This window comes from Dermochelys coriacea, chromosome 2 (genome assembly GCF_009764565.3).
Source record: "Dermochelys coriacea isolate rDerCor1 chromosome 2, rDerCor1.pri.v4, whole genome shotgun sequence".
In the NCBI taxonomy this organism is placed as follows: Eukaryota; Metazoa; Chordata; order Testudines; family Dermochelyidae; genus Dermochelys; species Dermochelys coriacea.
Window position 1 is genome coordinate 66,155,376 of NC_050069.1, and position 18,074 is coordinate 66,173,449.

At 41.6% G+C, this 18,074-nt stretch overlaps 1 pseudogene; it reads right to left on the minus strand.

Annotated features, from left to right (window-relative positions):
* LOC119850628 overlaps positions 1–18,074 on the minus strand; it is a 107,458-nt pseudogene that overhangs the window by 42,474 nt on the left and 46,910 nt on the right.

Genomic DNA, 18,074 nt, shown 5'->3' on the forward strand with positions numbered 1-18,074 from the left:
TGCTAGAGTTGTCAGAGTGTGTAGTGAATGTAGGAGAGCTGTTTATTAAACATTCATTTATTTCCCTAGGTTTCAAAGCCTTTTCAACAGTAGCTATTTTTGTAGTTTACTTGGAAGGAAAGAGAAATAGTGGCATTTGGGTACCAAGTGCAAGGTAGAACTGCAGTGTATCATCACCTCCCCTAGGTACACCCTAGATGATGGGGTGCTTGGGGTTTTCATGATTTACCAATGCTAAGAAAAAACCTATACATTTGTTACCATTTTTCTTCTGATTATTGCTACTCTTCTGAATAAAGATGCCTGTTAAGGTAGCTGATCCCCAAACCTGATTCTGTTTTGCAAAGCCTGTAAAAGCCTGTATTTATGTGGGGGGAGAGGGTGTTTAAAAAGAGAGAGATTTCAAACCATCTTTCAGGGCCCAATGCACTGCCTTCTAACAGCAAATCACAGTATGCAGACAATACAGGGGGAAATCATGTTTTAGATAAGGAAACAGCTTTCATATGAAAGTCCTCAAGAGGTTATTGCATATAATGGGGGGAGGGGAAAGAAATTACCAAAATGATGATAAATAGCTCATCTATAAATTCCACCTGCTGACACGGTTTAGTGGGCAGACATGAGCCCCACCTGACGGAGGAAAAGGGAAGCCAGCAGAGGGACAGGAAGAGGTTAGGCAAGATATGCGTGTACAGGAAGCAATAAAGGTTGTGGAGGTTTAGCAGGAGTCTGGTGTGTGTTTGACTGAATCCTTGGTTAGGGAGCAAACTTGACAACATTATCTGGTTTTGCATAGGAACAACTGCTCACTTGTCTAAATCTTGCCCTCAGTGCTGATCTCTATCAGCCTTCACTTTACTTTTGCTTCCATTTGAGTCACAGTATGAATCAAGCACATCCCCCCCTCCCCCAGCTCCTATGCAGATGGTGTGCAGAAAAGACAATGCATAGTTTGTTTTAAGTGTGTGGCTTTCTTTTTAATTGAATTAGGCCTAATTTGTTCTTCCATTTCCTGCCTAAAGCTAGTTTTGCACTGTGCAGACAGGTGGTGTTTTCAAGGGTTGGGCAGGCAATTTGGATAAAAACTCAAAGGTGTCTGAACATGCAGCATTCACGCCTGCCAAGCTGAACCCAAATTTTGCAAGTTTAAGTTCGGTAAGCAGCAGTGGCATGAAGGCAAGCCACAGCGAAACAAAGAGACCACTCTTGGAGCCCAACCCCAGGAAAAGGCAAAAAAATGAGGCCAGCCACTTCTGAGCAACTAGGCAAACAGAGTCCATGTCTGAGAGCCAGTTCCCTGAGCACAGCCTGAAAGAATGTATGAAATGCCACACTAGATCAAATCAGTAACCCCATCCAGTCAGGAATCCTGTCTCCTAGTCTGGCCAGTAACAAATGCTTCCAAAGCAGGAGTAGCACTGCTCCCCCACAGACAATGATCATTCAGTAACATGCCCATGAGTGAACTTTCATTGTAAACTAAGCCAGGAGTTAGTGATTGTCTCATGCCCTGAAGCATGAGGTTTGATTTTTCTATGCATTTTTTTTAATCCCCGGTAGTTTAACTGTGGATATACTTAATATCCATACTCATGTCTAATATTTATTAATCCAGCTAAACTTTTTTTCTCAGTAATATCTTGTGGCAGTGATGTGTTAAGTATTTAGTGTTTCAGGTTTAAACTTGTTGCTTTCACATCATTGGGTGTCCCTTTGTTCTTTTATTAGGAAAGAGGGTAAACAGCAGCATTCAAATGATCTCTCTGTACCTTCCACTATTTTATGTACCTCTCTTATTTGCCATTTTTCTAAACTCAATCAACCTCATCTTCATCTAAAAGTCTTTCCACACCTCTGATCATACCTTTTGCTGCTCTTCTCTACACTTAAAAATAATCTCTGCCATGTAACTTTTTTGAGGTGAAACTGACTATACCTGAATGGCGTATTCCAGGTGAGGACATACCATTGATCCATTCACAGAATGACATTATAAAGCTTTCAGTGTTATCTTTTATCCCTTTCTTAATACAGATTAATGAGGAGGCCAGGAACCTATCATCAGAATGTTCCTTAAATGGAAGGAGTTCAGGTTCTCTGAATTCTGAGCCTTTGCAGAACCTTGTGTTGAACAGCAGAAACCAAATCTTATCCTGTTATCAGGAGTCAGTTTTATCTTATGCATAGAAAACTCAATGTGCATTTAACGGGGTATTCCATCAGAATTTTCAATGTAGTTTCATTTGGATAAATTATCCTTTGCCTGCCATCTTTAAATAAACTGCTGAGCCGCATGTTGGCAGAAGCTGACTGCTAGCTTCCACTCCCTAGAGGTGGCTGCATTTCAGTGGCAAGTGAAGGTGATACCACTGTGTGTGTGTGAAAGTATTTTGGTATCCCTCTCTCTGTGTATGGGCAACATTATTATATACAGACGTCCCCAACTCCTGCCACCTTGCACACATTCTTGGTGTACAAGGACAGCCCTATTCTAGGAATTTTATAGGATGGGGAGACCACCTCAATCAATTTCCTCTGTGGCTCTTCAGTATTGCCATAGAAACAGACTACGTGTATACTGCTTTATCCCAGAATGATGTCCCCTTTTGATATTCTGCCCTTCGGTATTGAAAATGCAGTGGTTTTACGCTGAGTGTCTTAAAACGGAATGCCAGAACTAAATACGAAAAAAGCAGATTTAGGAAGGAGGGGCTTTAAGGATTTAGAGATAATTGAATCTAGTAGACTCAGTTGAGCAGATCCTGTTGGAGTTGGAATTTTTCACTCCCTTTAAAATGCATGCATACTTGGTCAGAGTAACAGTGATATATAATATCCCTGCTTTGTTATTTTCTTCCGTTTGTACCTGAATCCTAAAGCTTAGAAAATGTGTATCCAAGTGTGTCTAGTTTTGTGGTAGGCACTTGAACTTTAAAAAGTACGGGGAAAAAAGGAGAAGAGAAAAGAAATAGGAAGAGGAATTTCAGAAGATCTGAAAAGTATGTTAGAAGGAATCTGACATGTAAAGACTAACAGGAACATCAGGAAGCAAGTTGTTTGTTCTGTCTGAGTATGTCATTACTCAGCTATTACAGCAAGATATTATTGCTTTGCCTTGATTATTGTGATTGACTTTGGTTCCTCTGCAAAATATAAGAAACAAATATTGAAAATATAAAAAGAGAGAATGGTGAAAGGAAAGAAGAAAAGAGAGGTAGGTATATTTAAGAGGCATAAAAGGAAACCTGAGGTAGAAATTTGTAATGGATTTCCATCATTGATCAGATTATTCAATAAGCAAATATAGTATATTGTGGATAATCTAGAAACAAACCCTCTCTTTTTAAGGTTACTGCATGGTCTTGTAGTTAAGGCAGTGGAAAGGAATTCAGGAATTCTGTTCCTGGCTCTGACACAAACTTTCTGTGACTTTGGGCAAGTCATTTAATCCATCAGTTCCTCTCTTTCCTATCTGTAAAATGGAGATAACACTTCCTTTCTTTCACTCCTGGTCTGTCTTGTCTATTTAGATTTTAAGCCTTTGGGGGCATGGAAAACTTAATACATGATATTTTTTCCATAGATTCATAGACTTTATGCCCAAAAGGCACCGATGCGTTCATCCAGTCTGACCTCCTGCAAAACACAGGCCATAGATCTTCCCTGAATTAGTTCCTACTTCAAGTCCAATAGCTGTGGTTGAAGTAGGGTATAAATTAAAAAAATATCCAATCTTGATTTCAAAATTTCCAGTGATGGAGAATTCACCACAACACTAGATAAGTAGTTCCAGTGGTTAATTACACTCACTGTTAAAAATTTGCAATTTATTTCTAGTCTGAATTTGTCTAGCTTCAAATTCCCGTTCTTGTTATGCCTTTGTCTGTAAGATTGAAGAGCCCTCTGTTATCAAAGTTCTGTTCCCCGGGTAGGTATTTCTAGACTGTGTTCAAACCACCTCTTAAACATTTACTCTGTTAAGCTAAACAGATTGAGCTCTCTAATGGCTCTTCTCTGAACCTCTCCAATTTTTCAACATCCTTCTTCAGATGTGGACACCAGAACTGGACACAGTATTCTAGCAGTGGTTGCACCAGTGTCAAATACAGAGCTAATATAACCTCTCTACTCCTATCTGATATTCCTTTTGTATATATGCAAGGATTTATTGCATTAATCTTTTTGGCCATAGCACTGGGAACTCATGTTCAGCTGATTATCCACCTTTTTCGGAGTCACTACTTCACTACGCCTCATCATCACCAATATGGATAGAGGATTATGTTCTCAACAATGTAGAAACATTCACATACTTGGGCAGCACCATCAGCCAGAACAGTTGAACAAGCCAGGACATCTGGAACAAAATCAATAAAGTCAGGAACACCTTTGGGAGCTTAAATAGAGTCTGGAAATAATCAAAATACAACACCAAAACCAAACTCAAGATCTATCAGAGCTGCATACTTTCGACATTACTTTATAGTGCAAAATGCTGGGGAATGAGAAAGTATGACATGTCCAAACTGTATTCATTCCATACAACCTACCTCAGAAAAATCTTCCATATTTTTTGGCCCAGAAAAATCTCAAACCAAGATCTATTGACATAGTGCAGCCAAGAGGATATGAGCACCATCATTACCAGGTGGCGTGGGAGATGGATTGACCATGTACTTTGGATGGAAACTGATTCCATCACCAGAGTAGTGCTAAGATGGACACCTGAAGGCAGGTGAAAACAAGGCCACACAAAAACAACATGGTGGAAGCTGAGCTGAAAAATCTGGGGCACAGCTGGGGAAACACTGAAAGACTTTCCAGAAATAGACAGGAGTGGAGGAGTTTTGTCATTGCCCTTAATGCCAGAGGTGTAATGGAAACATGATGATGATGATGACTTCACCATGATAGAGTCCCCATCATGTCAGTATAGCCTGCAGTCTTTATTCCATGAAGTATGACTTTACATTTGACCATATTGAAATACATAGGATTTGCTTGCACACAGCTTATCAAGTGATCCAGATTGCTCTGTATTAGTGTCCTGTCCACTTCATTATTTACCACTCCCGCAATCTTTGTGTCATCTGCAAATTTTATCAATAATGACTTTATGTTTTCTTCCAGATCATCGATAAAATTATTAATTAGTGTATGGTCAAAATCCAATAGCTGGGTGCCCCAACTAGAAACATATGTATTTGGTGATGATTCCCCATTGACAATTATATTTTGTGACTAATCATTTTTTAATCCATTTAATATGTGCCATGCTGATTTTGTATCATTCTAGTTTCTTAATCAAAATACCGTGTGGTACTAAATCAAATGCCTTTCAGAAATCTAAGTACATTACATCAACACTAGTACCTTTATCAACGAAACTTATAATATCATAAAAAATTATATGAAGTTAGTTTGGTGAGATATATGTTCCATAAACCCATGCTGATTGGCATTATATAACCCTCTTAATTCTTTATTAATCAAATCCCATATTGGCCTTTCCATTATTTTGTTGAGGATCCATGTCAGCTTGACAAGCTTATATTTACTTTGGTCATACCATTTACCCTTTCTAAATATTGCACTAGCTTTCTTCCAGTCCTCGGGATTTTTCCCAGTGTTACTAGATTTATTAAAAACCTGTGTTAACAATCCAGAGTGCCTCTTTATCCAGCTCTTTTAAACGTCTTTGATGCAAGTTATACAGACCTAGCAATTTTAAAAATGTCTTACTTTAGTAACTGCTGTTTAACATCCTCCTTAGTTACTATGGAATGGAAAGTATTTCATCATCATATGAATACATTGGCTTTTTCCAAAATGCAGAATAGAAATATTTTTGGATACTTCTGCCTTTTTTGCATTATTATTGACAAGTCTACCATTTCCATCTAATACCAGATAAAAGCCATTGTTAGCATTCTTTTTGTTCCTAATATTCTTTTAAAATACCATATTATTTTCCTTAACTTTGTTGGCTATAGATTTCTCCTTGTGTTATTTTGCTTTCCATATCAATTTTCTACAATTTCTAGCCTCTAATTTATATTCATGGCTAACAACTTCCCCTTTTGTCCATTTGTTATAGTTTTTTTAAAAAAATACTGCTGCTTTCACATCCCCTCTAAGCCAGACTGTTCTTTTAAACAATGTAGCCTTCTTTCTTGATTGTGGAAGGGGGTTTGGGGGCATCAGGTAAAATGTTCTTATACAGTTCCCAATTATCATTCACATTTTTCTGTTTAAATTCTTTCTCCCAGTTGACTTGGCTCAGAATTGTTTTCAGCTTTGTGAACTTGGCCATTTTAAAGTGAGGGTGGGTGGGTTGCAGGTGGGTGTCTGTATGAGAGAGAAAGAGAGAAATTATACAAAACTTTAAAATCTAGCCTCTAGTGCCTGGTTCTTGTTCAAAGATCATTGGGGCAAAGACAGTCTGTGTATGTGTATGGTGCTTGGTACAATGGAGTCTCCATCCCTGACTAGGACCCTAATTACTATCGCCACACAAATAAAAACATACATCTAGAATGTCACAGTTGAGTTGTGATGTAAATTATGGCCCCATGGAACTTCAAGTTGCCAATAGGACAAATAAGAATCAGATCCTCCTATTACAAACTGCAGGTTCCTACTGTTATTTGAGCTAGAGGATCTCTACTAGCTGTTATTGCAATAGGCTCTGTGGCACACAGATGAGCAGCTTAGATCTCATGCAACAGAGAGCACTGATGCTCAAGTACGCAGAATCTGAATGGATTCTCCCCTGACAGCTAGCTGTGGGGTGGGAGAGACTTCAGGAGCAAACTGTATTTACATGAACACACTTCTGCTAAGATATCCAGCAGTGTTGCTCAAAGTAATCAACTTTGGCTGATGCTGGGTTATAAATCACTTTAGAACTGAATGCAGGGGTAGTGAAATACTGTTACCAATATTGTTCTCATTATTATATGAATAAAGGGGAGAGAAACTGTGCTTAACCTGCCCCAAATGAGGGGGTCACCTTCAGCTGAAAGAACCTCGTTAAGCCAGGGGCTCGAATGTCAGAGCTCTATGTAAGTAAGAGGGTGGGGACAGGTGTCCCAGCCAGGATTCTCTCCCAGGGCCCAGGTCTGGTTTAACCTATTCCTCCCTACTGCTCAAAGAAAGAGCTAAATAGGCTTCATTAGGAGCCTCTTTGTTGTTTTAAATGCTCAATCAGAGCTGAAATCAGTTGTGGTAGGACTGCGTTTCTGCCCAGCCTGAAAAGAGCTGAAAATTACTAAGAGACTGATGTGCAGAGGTCACAGCAGAGAGCAGGTGGCTGCAGAAGGTGACTGACAGTCAGCTGGCAAACGAGTGGCTGGTGAGGCAAGGAGCGGCTTGCGAGGCAGCGAGGAACCACAGCTGGTGAGATGGCCAGCGGAGAGGAACCGTGGCTGGTGGGGAGGCTAGCCAAAGCATGTACTCAGATGGTGGAACAAGTAGGTGCCTTATTCCCTGGGTGGGAGGTGAACTCACAGAGATACCCCTCTGAATCCTGGTACTTCACTGACCAAAGACAACCACTGTGAGTGGGGTATGGTGGGGGAGAAGAGAAGGGCACAGAAAAGAAACTTTTGGTTGTAGAACTCAAGAATATGAAGTAGAAGGCACTGCCCCATGCACTCTAGGGTGGATGTCCTGCTCACAGTTTTATGATTATGAATCCTGTTTGTGGCATTTTCCTAATTAATGTTGGGTGACTTCCCTCCTTTCATTAGAAGTTTCTTTCTTACAGTTACACTCTGTGTTTGTGAGTGGGGAAGCATTGCCCCTCAGAGGCCTCCAGGGGGATGTGTAATTTTCCCAGGTTACTGGGTGGGGGCTCAAGCAGGTTCTGTGTTGTATTGTTGAAAAGGAACCCCTAGATATTGAACTTGGCCCTGGTTGCTGCTGGCTCCACCTGGCAGAAAGGTTACACTCATATACACTAACCAGCGCTTTAAAATGCTTTACAAGAAGGCATTGAAAAGGGTAAGGTACAGTGACATTTTCTGATATCTTAATCCTGTATTTGAGACAGAGGGATAATTGAAAAAGGGTGTAAAATTGGGAGAAAAAAGATAACAGGGAAAGAGGAAATTCTTCAGAGGGATTCAACAGATCTTATATTGATCTTTGTGGAAACCTCTACTCCCATTCCTAGATTTAACTTTAATCTCTGTTTAAATGTACATAGTAAGGACCAGATCATCAGCTGGTATCAACTGGCATAGCTCCACTAAAGTCAAACTTGCTACACTAATTTACATCAACTGGGGATCTGGCTCTACCTCTTTTCAGGATGGGAGATTGATTCTCTGCATAACCTCTTCTGTAAATGAGTGTGATTGCAACATACTTCGAAAAAAAAGAAACTCACACTTTCCCCTTCGAGCGATACTGTGGATGGAGGGTGACATCTCTTTTTCAGCATTATTAGTACAATGCCAAAGCTTAAATGGAGTAGATGGGAACACATCCCATTAGTCATGAGCGTGAGATTTGAAAAATTACTAGACTAGAAAACTGCAAAATGATCAAGTGAAAAAATAATATTAAGGTGAGAAAAGCCAGGAAATTCAGAATAAGGGCATAAACACCACCCTTACCCTTCCCATTCATGTCTAGATATTGCAGGGATTTCCAAACAGTGGATAATTTTCATATGTGTTGTAAAGCCTATTCACGAGCTGATTGTGTTGATGAAAATGACTTCTGTTTAAATAGTAGCAACAAACAAATGAAAGTCAGGCAATGGCCCTTTATAAGTCACTAAAATAATAATAATTTGCACTTCTAACACGCATTTCATCTGACAGTCTCAAAGTGTATTGCAAATATTAACTAAGCTTCAGGACCTCCTTTGAGATCAATAAGTATTATAGGTGAAATTCTGGCCTCAGTGAAGTCAATGGGTATTTTGCCTTTACAAGCTATGTTCCAATTCAGAAAGAGAAAAACAAACTTTGGCCTAAAATGTCTTTTATTTTAAATGAAGGCAAACAAAACAAGAAAGAACAAAAGTCTCCAGAAGAGTGCACTGTGAATCTGTCTCTTCTGTAAGAGGGAGTCTCCAGAAATTCTGTATAAATTCTATTCAAAATGGCTGCTGGTTCTACCTACAGCTACACGCAGCACCATGTGTCTTTTTTGGTGGAAACTGCTGGATGCTAAGCTCTTGGAAAAATCTAGTCCTAAATGTGAAGTACACAGAAAATAAAGTAAACTCTTTTTAGGGTAACCATACGTCCTGTTTTGGATGGGACCGTCCCTTTTTTAGGTCCTGTCCCAGCCGTCCCAACTTTTTTGGTAAAACTGGGCATTTGTCCCATTTGCTCTTACCAACTGATCAGATGGCAAGTACAAACAGGACAAATGCCCAGTTTTGCCAAAAAAGTGGGGTGGGATCCCTAGCAGGGCACAGAGGAATATGCGGGGGGAGGGGAAAGCAGCAACACCCAGCCCCACACTGGAAGGAGGGCTAGGGAGAGCAGTTTGGGCCAGCTGGCCAGCCCTACATTCAGGCAGGCTGCATGGGAGTGTTGCACAGGGGAAAGAGTGGGGAGGCCTCGGGCTGGGCCATGGGGTGTCCTGTTTTCCCTTTGGGAAAATATGATCATCCTAGCTCTTTTAGGCCCAGATCCTGAAATCTGATACACTTTTATGGAATTTATGGGTATTTATGGAATAGCACTGACTTCAGAGCCCTAAGACCCTGCCCAATCAAAGGAGCCTTAGACTGTAAACTCTTCAGGTCAGGAACAGTGCCTTTGTTAATGTTTATATACTGGGGCACCTTGTGGACACTACTGCAAACTAAAGAATAATAAATTGAAGAGTCTATTAAAAATAAATACTAATAATTGCAATTTCATAGCTACACACACCACAATGCCTGTTAAAAAATGGAAAAACTAAGGAAAGGGTAAGTGACTAGGTCACAGAGACAGGTGAGGTGGACAGGTAGGTGAGGTAAATATCTTGTGTGGCTCAAAAGCTTGTCTCTCTCTCACCAACAGATGTTGGTCCAATGGAAGATATAACCTCACCCACCTTGTCTCTCTAACATCCTGGGACCAACACAGTTACAACTACACTGCATAAAATCACAGAATCTGTCAAAAGCAGAGCTAGGATTAGAACCTTGACTCACAGTCCTATAGTCTAACCCAGGGATCGGCAACCTTTGACATGTGGCCCATCAGGGAAATTTGCTGGTGGACCAGGACAGTTTGTTTACCCGCACCGTCCACAGGTTCAGCCGATCGCAGCTTTCACTGGCCGCAGTTCTCCATTCCAGGCCAATGGAGCTGTGGGAAGCAGTGGCCAGCTGTGGCCAGTGGCCCGTGCCGCTTCCCGCAGCCCCCATTGGCATCGAATGGTGAACCGTGGTCGGTGGGAGCTGCGATAGGCTGAATCTGCAGACGCTGCAGGTAAACAAACCATCCCAGCCTGCCAGTGGATTTCCCTGATGGGCCACGTGCCAAATGTTGCCGATCCCTAGCCTAACCACTAGCCACACTACTTCCCAAAGAGGACTAAACCACGATAAAGCACTTAAACAATATTTATTCTTAGAATGGAGGAAAGGAGACAAGACAACACAGAAGATTTTTTTAAGTGTTTAAGTGAAAACAGACTTTGCCAGGACTTTAAACAAGACTTTAAAAAGACTTTACACAAGCTCAAGTCCTTTTCTTGAAGTTCAAATAGTCGCCTTCTGGTTTGGCTGCCAGCATCAATGTCCAGTTACAGACTCTTCATTCCGGCAAGCCAATCACTTCTCTAGGTCCAAATGTCAACATGCTAAAGTGAATTGGCACCACCTGATAAAACTCATTTCTATCATGCACCATGAAAAATGAAAGACAAGACAAATCAAAATATTATTATGTAGAGAAAGAGTTATAAAAAAATCACTCCTAAAGCAATCAGTGTTTACAAATGGATGATGAAACTGGACTTATTTTGCTCCTGATATAATTGTTACAACACAGAGCACCAAACTCATTAACAATAGTATATCACTCACAGAGTAAATATCAGACAGAGTATTCACACCAGTGTTTTTTGCAAAAGATATCGTGGTTAATAGTGCAGTGTCTAATATTACACAACACAGTTCAACAGTAACATATTAATATTACAAATCATAGCTGAAACCCTTTTCAGAAATTATAGTGGCATGGCTGGATTTTTTTTTTTTTAAAACTACTAGGTTGCTCAATGAGTAGAATCATGAAAAAGAAAATCAATTATTTAAAATTCTCATGGATGCCTAAAGTAGGAGATGGAATGCTCGTAAAGCCTCCAGGAGAATCCAGTGCTAATACATGCAAATTGGATGGATAATAAAGAGACAAGGTTCCCAAAGAGAAAAGGATATATCCGTAGAGCAGAATTGAAAAAAATAAATAAAAGAATAGGAACAACAGGAAGAATAAACCCTCATCCTATAGCACTCATATAATAAGAAATCAAAGATGGATAGGTGAAGCTGAATACATACCTCACTCAGCCACCAAACTTTTTGGAAGCCATGAATCAGACCTTTGTCCTCTCCTCATAAGATGCCATTCCAGGTATCTTCTGCAGGCACCCCACTCTGGCAATATAAGGAACAACCATCCAAACACAAAGCAAAAGACTGTCCTTCCTAACAGAAAGTAGGACTTATTTATGTCCTTATTTCAAAATTGACTAAGTGCAGATTCAGAAAGTCTCACATTGTTTTAATATTTTATCATCTCACCAATTCCTCTTCAATCATGGAACATGCTTATACCCTAGGAATCAGAAATGGTGAAAGTGAACAAGAGTTATCCAAATACTATTCAATGGGAAAATTCAACAGTTTCTTTCTTAAGGGCTGATTAGTGGTTGATCATCTTTGTTGTAATGCTCCGAAGGTCTTCCCTGTACAACACAGGCCACAAGGCTATAGTAAATTACAAAACAGGAAACACACATAATTCTAATGGTCTTCCCTCAATATGATGTTTATTCCCTGTTGCAAGATGATAACATTGATTTCCAATTATCTTATTATGGCAATTTATAAAAGTGCCCACAGGCAGGATGTTCATGAAGAGAGAAACTGGCTCACATCTAGGTTAGCACATGTGAATGGCCTCTGAATTTGAATTCTTCTTAGAACAGAGAGGTATAATATAAATACATCCAGCTATAAAAGGGACCAAAGATCTTTGAGGCAAGGATGCTATATACATATGTATAGCTCCTGCAATAACAGGGCCCTGATCCAGACTAGAGCCTCTGCACACTCCTGTGACACAAATAATAATAACCCAAGGTTTTAAATAAATAAATCTTCATGTCTTGAGCACTGAGACAAAAGGTCTAATCTTGTAGTCACTCAGTACCCAACAGTTCTTTGGGCAAAACTCTGCGCTTACTCAAAACTCCCACTGAAGTCTATGGGATTGCATGAGTATGACTGAGAACAGAATTTGGCCCCTTCACTTCAATGGGCCTTATGCACTTTTGGGTGAAATTTAGTCCTGTGCAGAGATCCAATACAAGGCCTATGCAAATCGTAAGCCCTAGGAGGAGTTAAGTAGTCCATAAGCCTTGTGCTGTCTTATGCACAAATCCCTTATGCAATGGGATTTGAAGAATCAACCTCCGAAGGTGGAATTGTTATAACAGAAAAGTCTTTGTGATCAAATATACAGTTCCCTTTAAAAGACTCCATCTATTTAGAGGCATTGTTGGGAGTTCATGGGCATGTGGTGACCATTTTACACAGAGGAAACTGGCATAAGTAACTATCAGTCCTCCCCACCCCATACTCCCAGTACAGGAGGCCACTTCAGGAGGCACAGACCCAACCTAACTGGCTTCCTGCCCACCTCCATTCTAGAGGCATCCCTAGCACAGGTGAACTCTCTGGCAGCTGAATGCAAGTTAGGGCATCTTTCAGAGCTGCCTTAACCTGCACCGATGATCAAACCAGCCCCCGGTGACCCAAGATAGGGGAAGAACAAGCTGCCCGCATGCAATCCCTGCACCAGAGTCACTGCCACAGGGATGAATTTCTCCCATAGACAGCAGGCATTTTTTCTGAGCTGAAGGAAGCATTTACTGGAAAATGAAATCCTTCAGTCTTCAAACTAACAGATACAGGAGAATTACTCCTTAGCCAAGTGAATCCAAGATGGCTACTATGATTTTGTGTGTGTGCGTGCATGTGCACATGCACACTTGCAGATGATGGCATAACAGATATATATTGGACGCTACAGTAAACTAGTATGAAAGGGACACATGCTGAACTCTCTTTTTTTTCATTCTTCATGAAATTCTCTTGGTGTTTGTCACTCCTCTGTAGCCATGTTTGTTCAGGGATTACACTAACACCTCTGCATTTTCATTCATATATTCTGGGAACATGTGCATGGGAAATTACAATGAAGTATTTAGTGGTGATGGAAAGAGAGTGTCAGAGGCAGTTCAGGAGTACAGTGAAAGCCTCCTTCTTTGAATAGGCTGAAAACAAATATAGCACTTTGAAGAGTAAGGGATTCATGAAAAAGATAAACAGAGAATCTTCTGTTTTCAGCTGTTACCAAATAAATAGCATTGCTAATGACTGTTTACATCAAACTCCTATACATATGGAGATGAAACACAATTCAGTACTTCTGAAAGGACAATTTTCTACCAAAGAATTCAAACTCACCACTAGAACTATTTAATACATTGCAGAAGGACATACTCAGCTGATGTAAATAAACATATCGCCACTGATGTCAAAGGGGATATGCCAGTTTACACTAAGAAACTGGCACTCCAGGAGTATTACGTAGTTGGTGAAATTCAAAGAATTTGGGCAAAATTCTTCTGCTCTGGTGTAAATCTGGAGAAACTGCAGTGAAGTCAGCTGAGTTACTCCAGATTTACACAGCATTTGGCAATCTGGCTTTTATTCCTTTCATGAGTCCACCACATAAAACTATCAAGTGAAGTCAAATCTTGGTTCCCATGTGTTGTTGCTGCTGCTGCTGCACTTAAGCTTCCTCTTCCAGGAAGTGCCTCTCTGTTGGCACTTCCCAATGCACACATTCTCTCTCTCTCTCTCTCTCTCCTCTTCCCCCGGCTGCTCAAGATATCTCATCACAATTAGACCAGGCTCTTACCCAGGTTTTAGCACCCACCACCACTGTTCACACATAAAAACCTTTCACCCAGGTTTATATGTGCTTTGACCCAAGACTCTTTACCTAGCTGGGGATACAGGTCAAAGCCAGGTCTTCACTTTAATGTGGGCTCTAACCTGCCCACCTTTCGGGTTAAAGAACTTGGGTTCTGATAGGTCTCCACTGTCTTCCCACAATTCCATGAGGAATGTATTTTCCTGTCCTTCTATCTACTCACTTTCTCTGCACCCGAAGCCATCTACCAGTTTTTATAGAGATATATCTGGTCAGCATTTGAAACCTCTCATCCAGCATGGCCTGCTCCATTTTTGCACAGCACTTGAACAGAGCAGCCATCCAGGACATCCTCATCCTAATATGCTGCTAGCTGGCCGAGGACCCACACCAAGAGTCTGGTGTGAGGTTCTGGTGTAAGGTTCACAATCTGGGGCGATGTACCCAAAATCAGCACTTCTATGACAACATCTCCAAGAGGCTGGCAGAGAAGAAGATTAAGCCAATGGCAATTCAGTGCAGGGTGGGAAACAAAAACCTGAAGAAGGCATCCCACAAGGCAAAAAGACACCAACGGCAAGTCTGGAAACTAACTGTCAACTTTCCCCTACTCTGAGGAGTTTGACTGGGCACTTGGCACTGCCCTAAGCAGAGTCTAGTGTCTTGCTGGCAGGCTTATGAGACCAAAAGGGCTTATTTTTGGCCAAAGGAGACCTCCGCAGCAGAGGGCATAGAGGAGCACAAGCAGATCCTGGAACTGGAGCAGAGGACTGGAGATGTCCTCAGCCCAGAGTCTGTTCAGGGAAAGGGAAAGTGGTTGCGGAATAGAGCAGAGGGAAAGCAGCAGGAACCAGAGCCAAAGCCAGGTAATAGGCTGATGCTATCTTTGTTATTGTTAAGGAGGAAATTACAGAATAAGGAGTGGGGTGTGTTACTGGTTTATGACTAATTCGGTTATTGTTATGGAGGATATTACATACTGTGGGCAGCTTTTGTTTCAGCTGAGGGCCATTTCTCTGCCGCCTTTTCCCCCTGACAATGTGCAATGCAAAAACATGTAGGAAAAAATGTAAACATGCAACTAGTGATTTATTCTAGCTGGGATTTAACTGATTTATTCAGAGCTGGAATTACAAACTGAGCAATGCCTGCAGACAAGGGACACGTATGGCACAAGCACACATGCATATCCAGTTGATACTGCACTGTGTGTTCTCACACTGGCACTAACATGGAGGTTGCATGGAGGTTGCATTAAATCATGTCCAAGAATCTGGATTATAAATCCACTTTATGACTTCGGGCTGTATTAAGTGGAAAAGTCTTTTGTTATTGCTGGTCTACTGGGCTTGCTAATCAGTCACTAAGTGACAAAAATATCTCCTTCACATAAATGGTCTTCTACCAGAGGCCTGGAGAAGTTGTTCCCTTTTCCAACCTGGAATCTCCAACAAATTAACATCTTCCAGTGCCATCACTCCCTGAAATAGTATTCAAACTATCACTGCTAAAAATTCCCTGATCTATGGAACCAAAGCCCCTCACCCAAGCCAAAAACAGTTACTGAATTGTTTTAATAAAATATTTCCCATTGGCTGGGGAGGCGGGGCTGATGATTTGAGATGAGCTGCTTCTGAACAGGCAAAAATGGAGAGGGTCACAGATATCAACTTGTGGCCTTGCTGTTACACAGAATATTAAAGGGAGAAAAATTTTTATTTCTTTCCTTGAACAAAAGTATTGCCTTTGCAGCACTTTCCACCTTTGCTGGGCCCAGGCAGCCACCCAGGCCTCTTGGGCAAGGACCCTGAATCAGCAGGGGAAAAGGAAAAGGATCAAGGACGACATACTGCAGGACATACAGAAGGACTTTACTTTGGCTGCAGGTTGGACTAGCAACTAGAATTCTAGAGCCAGCTGCTGGAACATGAATGGGAGACAGGGATGGACAGAGAGGTGAAGGACAGAGAGAGGGAGGACAGACTGGTGGTGGAATAATATGACTATGACAGGGCAATGAGGGAGCAGGACCAACAGCAGCAGATGGAACTGTTCGAGCAGCTGCTTAGCCTGGTAGCTAGCAGTCAGCAGACCCTAGAACCCACACCATCACCAATGGACTCTTCTCCACACTACTCCATCCTGCAGCCAATGCAGCCACTGGACAGTTGTGGTGTAGAGTGGTCAATGAGTCAGTCAATGAACTCCAGGAATGGAAGTGTGCATGGGCAGATGTAACCTGTTCACTGTACCTCCATGCAACCATGGAGGAAGAAGAACAGATAAAGTGATGATGTGCAATTACACGGACATTGCACTGATTAGCATTAACAATTATTTTCATTGTACACTGCACTTTTTACTTTTGTTATCATTTGCACTTTCTATATAGTGTCAGCTACGCTGCCAGTATTTGTTTTCAATAAGGTAGTGGTGGGCAACCTGCAGCCTGCCAGGGTAATTTGCTGACAGGACCCCAGACCGTTTGTTTACATTTGCTCAGCCACCCACAGCTCCCATTGGCCAGGAATAGCAAACTGCAGCCACCGGGAGCTGTGGGAGACCATGCAAATGTAAACAAATAGTCTGGTGGCCTGCCAGCAGATTACCCTGATGGGCCAAGTGCAACCGAGGGCCACAGGTTGCCCACCACTGCAACAAGGTATTCAGTTATACAATCCATCAGTCTGTGAGTGCTTGGGAAACAAAAAAGAAGCAGGAAGTTTAAACCAAAGCTTTAAACAATAGCAAATAAACAAACTGATATGCATTGATCACAACACCCTATAGCATCACATTTCCCCATGCAAAGCAAGAATGTGGGCTCAATGGGTATCCCTTACTTCCCTTGCTCTCCTGGACTCAGCCCCAATGATCAGAGATGCATTTCTTGATACCTGTAGCAGGCCAGTAGACCAGCACGGTCTTGTACCCACTCCTGGTGAAATCTCTCCCCCTACTCCTGACCGAAAATGTGCAGTACACAGTGCATCCCAACAACACAAATGGCATTGTGCACACTGGCATCCAAATGGGTCTATAGGCAGCTCCGTCTTGCCTTCCATCAGTGAAATTCACATTCTTCCACAATCCTATAACTACTCAGTGTGTGATTAAACCTCCTTCCGCAAGGAGCTTGTGTGGCTTCATAAGCCAGATCAGTAGAGGATAGGCAGGGTCTCATAAAATAAGAGTGGGCACAGATCACCATTAAAATCCATATTATGTGGAGAGAATAAAAGTTCCTTCTTGTCCAAACATGTAAATGTCAGCTTTCCTGAGGACTTGGCATCATGCACCCACCTGGTGCATCCCACATTGGTGGTCATGAACCTCCTTCCATGGCCAACCAAGGCCTGCATAATGAACAAGTAGCGTCCTTTCCATTTGACATTCATGTGCAACATATGAGGTGTGGTGGAGTACGGTGGAGGGGATTGAGGATGAGATTCAAGCTCCAGGAAAATTAGGATCCCCTATCAGGAAGGTAGATGTAAACCAAACACATGAGGCCTCTCTTCATGCCTTGCTGATCTATCTATCAGCTAGAAGTAGCTAGCTAGCAGGGTGAAGGTAAACCTGATAATACTGAGATGGGAGAATGATAATCTGTAATTGCTGCCAGATTTAACAGAATCCAGAGCAAATCCCAGGTTTGTTACAGGAAACAATGTCCTGGACATAAAGAACTGGAGACACCATACATTCTACATTGCAGCACAAGTGCTTCACAAGCATCTGGCTTCCATAATTCCTCTTCTAAACATTTGGGAGCCACACTATCCATCCGAGCTTGGACTCTGGTGGCTAGTCCAACCTGCCATCTGTGCAGCAACATCCTGTACATCCTTCCCATGCCAATGTTGGTGCACAGGACGGAAACCA